A 4,947-nucleotide genomic window follows, 5' to 3' on the forward strand; every position below is an offset into this window, starting at 1 on the left:
CGATATATTTTTGCTATGCCTTTTTCTAAATATTTATGATGACTCCCTGAATTTTGCGGAAAACGGCTGTCCGAAGTGGTAAAATGTATAATATATTTTTTTCAAGAAAAGTTTGAAATGTGACTGGGAAATAAACACCGTTTGTAGTGGGTCGATATATTTTTCAGACTTAGACTGCAATGGGTTTTGTTACATTTTTTTATTGTTTTAAGGGTGCTGCGTTAAAATTGGCCTAAAAAGTGAATATTAACTCTTTATCTTAGAAAACAGGCTACCATAATAATCTTTAAAACTTATGTGTGTTATTAATTAGGAAAACCAATACTTTGAAAAATTGGTAACAAAATATGTTATCGTGTTTTTAAAATAGTCTACATTGAAAATTTATCAAAATACTCAGTTTCCAAAAAGAAAAGCAAAAAGAAGAAACTCATGATGGTGGTTGGCTTAAAATACGTACTCAAAGGTGACGGATAGTATAGATTCCAAAAGTTAGAAAAAGTATTACTTTTGAAAGGCGCAAAAATAGTCAAACTTTGATCCATTGACAGAAACAAAATATTGCAAATACATGCTCAGTCTTCAAAGCAAAAAGAAAACAAAATGCGTTCGGGCCAAAAAATGCATGCTTTATGGTTACTGTATATGTAATAAATCACAAAAAAAGAAAGAAACTAACAAAGTTTTAGAAACAAATTTAAAGCAAACGAATATTTTTAATGTTGGTTTTTGCAAGCGTTTAACATATTGCAAAATGCAAATTAAAAAAGAGGTGTTCAGTTTAAAAATACATACTCAACAGTTATAAAAACTTAGAATCCAAACAAGAACTTAGCAAAGTTTGAAAATCGTAGTATTTAATTTTTGAATAAAAAAATATATTAGGTTCATTCAGGGATGGGCAGTATTTCAAATAAAAGTATTTTAAATGCGTATTTCAAATACTTTGTGTATTTTGCATTTGTATTTAATAACAAATTGGTTAATGTATTTGACGTGTGTATTTAAATCCTAAAACGTTGGTATTTCAAATACAATTGTAATTAAATACAATTTTTTGTCCGAAAATACATCCCTCAAATTTATTGTCACTGTCCAGAGAAGGAAGAAAACTACGTTCTGCACCGAATGCAGTGTGTCTCAATCAATCACAAGCGTTTAGTGACTTTGAGATTACGGTGCTAGTCCAGGGCAAGAATAGTGACAAAATCGACGTTCACAGGCAGGCTGGCTAAATAAGTGCCTGTGACAACTTGTGATGCTGTCCAGCCTAATTTCCATTCATATTTTTGCCTGGAACATTCTAAATGCGCGGGTCGTCCAGATTTTCGTGACAGGTGCGAGTTGCAACAATAAAAAAATCTGTAGCAAGTGCTGCGCGTCTTGGTCGTCTCGGTTCTTTGTTGCTCTATACCAAAATGCAATCGACAAAAACAAAAAAAGCTGCTTGAAGCTTTGTACTTTTTTCACCTATTACGTCAAAGCTGATTACATTTTGTTGTGATTATATTTCTATTACGTTAGTAGAGCCTCGCACACTAACTCCCGAGTGTGCGATGCAAAATTAAAATGAGATACCAGAAACCCGTTGCAGGTGCCCTGAAGTCGCTGACTCAAATTTTTAGGAATGTATTTGGAAAAGTATTTGGAGGAGACCAAATACATTTGGTTGTATTTGCATCTTGTACTTAAATACTTCTTTGTAAATGTAATTAGATTTGTAATTAAATACATTTTGACGAAGTATTTTGTATTTGTATTTTGATACATATTTGCGTGTATTTTGCCCATCCCTGGGTTCATTATTATATTGCGTCTCCCCCCTGAGGCAGCGACGCGCATTTGTGCACACTTTTGTACTTGGTTGTTGATGCTACTGAACTACAAAGCAGACGACGCCAGCTATACACAGCTCGCATGTGACGTCATTCGCGGACGTGCCAGTATTTGATGAGCTGCGAGCGTTCGGTTCGCCGCGTTAGTTTCACACCGCAGAAGTCATAGTTCGAAAAAGCCTGTAAGTAGAAATTGCCGTCGGTTCCCAGCAGTGACGACCCTTCCAACCTATGTATAGACCTTTCCGATGTTTACAAATCCACAGCTCAGCGTGCGATCTCCACAGCCCAGCACGCGCGTGTGCGTCGCTTCGGAAAGCGAGCAAATCACGCGCGATACGCACGAACACTGGAAATGAAACCGGCCAGCAGCCCTTTTCTGGAAAGGTCTATAGTAACCGACCGAACCAAAACAGTATAGGGCGTGCTCTTCGAACGCCGACCTCCAGCGCGCGCTCCATGCCTTCCGCAGTGCTTTGGCAGCGCGCTCGTGCTCCAGGTCCACGAGACGTCGAAGCGTTGTCGAAGGTAGGAAATGCTCGCGCTAGAGGCCTGACAACTGAAGCTCCTCCCTGTCGTTCTGACCTTGTCAATGACTATTAGCCGCGAGATTAGGGTGCCTACATGTCTGTCTGTCTCAGGGTGAAGACATCCATTGTTGCCCCGATAGTGTCAGCGCGTGACGGTCTCGCGCACTCGGTGCGTGACTTGGGAGGTAAAATGGCGTCTATGCATTAGCCAGAGCTACGCGCTCGAGCTGAGTGACACCAGACTGCGCGCGCTTCAAAGTGCATAAAAAAAACGATTGGGCGGAGAAATGGCTGAGATGTCACCACTGAAGCAAAAGCGCGCGTGTGTATGAAGGCACTCTAGGCGAGATGTTTCGGTGGCGCCCTCGTTTGGTTACCTTTCGTGACGTCATTACCTAGCGAACAACAAGTTCAATGGTGTTTGTAATGAGCAGGTGGAAGCCTAAAATCATAGCGCTCTCAAACCAACAGTGCCAACACCATCAAAATTGAAGTTTTTACATTCCTCTTATTTTCGACGATGAGACATCCTTTGCTGACGTCATAATCAGCATTTGGCCAATTGTGGTGTGTCGACCACTGCGACACTTTCGATCGCTCACGTCGCGAATAGTCAGATGTACAAAGGAAATGACGAGAGTAGGTAGCACTGCTGACGTCTGCGTCTTAGTAAAAACAATCTCACACCCGTGCGATTCATTTTATGTGCATGAGGTTTTCAAGGAACCTTCATTTATGTATGGAACCGAATGCTCATCTTACTGAAGAGTTTCGCGTTGTGTTTTAGAGAAGTTTTGTTATATTTTGTACCTTTAATGAGAGATATGAGGGGGGGGGCCTCTCTAGTTGTGTTTTTTTCTTACTCTCCTTTAGGCTTTTTTTAATTAAAAAAAAGTTGTTTATAAAAAAGTTGATTGATTTTAAAGTGCACAAAAGAAAAAAAATTACCGCATCTCAACGTGGTGAGTGATGTTGATTGAGGCGAAGCTCGGGTGGTGATGATGATACTGATTTTGGTCACAGGTAGTGCTGATGGTGCCGTTTTCATTCATGTCAGTAGGAGAATGTGTGGTTTTCTTATTTTTCTTTTTTTAAGAAGACAGATGGGATGGCAACACAGAACCCCCTACTCTTTTTTAGAGCGCAGCTCTTAGGCGCCCGTTTCCGGCTTGAGCGGCGTCGGCGTCGGCGTAACCGAGGTCACCCCAAGGTCACGTGACCCCTCCAAGGTCACCCAAGGTCATGTGACCTCTAAGGACACGTGACCCCCGCGGTGACGTGACCCCCGCGGTCACGTGACCCCTCCCAAGGTCACTCCAAGGTCACGTGACCCCCAGGTCACGTGACGCCCCGAGGTCACGTGACATCTCTCAAGGTCACTTGACCCCCGAAGGTGACCCCCACATGACCCCCAGGTTACGTGAGCCCCCAGGTCACGTGGCTCCCCAAGGTCACGTGACCCCTCCCAAGGTCACCCTAAAGTCACGTGCCCCAGGTCATGTGACCCCCCCAAGGTTACGTGACCCCTCCCAAGGTCAACCCAAGGTCACGTGACCCGCAAGGTGACCCCCACGTGACCCCCAAGATCACGTGACCCCCAAGGTCACCCTAAGGTCACGTGACCCCCAAGGTCACGTGACCCCCCGAGGTCACGTGGCCCCCTCCCCGAGGTCACGTGACCCCCTCTTCCCACCGAAGTAACGTGACGCCCCCCCCCGAGGTCACGTGACCCCCTCCACCCTAGGTCAGGTGACCCCCTGGAGCATATTAAAGAATGAGGGGAGGAGGAGGAGAAGGAGGAGGAGGAGGAGGGGTCTACCCTCCCCTCGGTACCCTTCCCTCCTCCTCCTCAAGAGCTGCGCTCCAATTCGGCGTTACACGGGGTTGTAAACGGCTTTCACTTTTCTCTTCTTTTTCTTGATGCTGATTTTGGTCATAGGTAGTGCTGATGGCGCCGTTTTCATTCATGTCAGTAGAAGAATGTGTGGTTTTCTTCTTTTTCTTTTTGTAAGAAGACAGATGGGATGCCAACTCAGAACCCCCTACTCTTTTAGAGCGCAGCTCTTAGGGGCCCGTTTCCAGCCTGAGCGGCGTCGGCGTCGGCGTAACCGGGGGGGGTCACGTGACCCCCCCCCCCCGAGGTCACGTGATGCCCCGAGGTCACGTGACCCCCCCCCCCCCCGAGATCACGTGACCCCCCAAGGTCACGTGACCCCCCCAGGTCACGTGATCCCCCCCCCCCCCCGAGGTCACGTGACCCCCCTCCCCGAGATCACGTGACCCCCCCGGGGTCACGTGACTACCCGCAGGTGACGTGACCCCCCTCAGTACCCTTCCTTACTCCTCCTCAAGAGCTGCGCTCCAATTCGGCGTTACAGGGATTTGTAAACGGCTTTCACTTTTTTTTCTTCTTTTTCTTGATACTGATTTTGGTCATAGGTAGTGCTGATGGCGCCGTTTTCATTCATGGCAGTAGAAGAATGTGTGGTTTTCTTCTTTTTCTTTTTGTAAGAAGACCGATGGGATGGCAAATCAGAACCCCCTACTCTTTTTTTTTTCTTCTTTTTCTTGATACTGATTTT

Source organism: Ixodes scapularis, unplaced genomic scaffold (genome assembly GCF_016920785.2).
Source record: "Ixodes scapularis isolate PalLabHiFi unplaced genomic scaffold, ASM1692078v2 PGA_scaffold2__306_contigs__length_199485367, whole genome shotgun sequence".
Lineage (NCBI taxonomy): Eukaryota > Metazoa > Arthropoda > Arachnida > Ixodida > Ixodidae > Ixodes > Ixodes scapularis.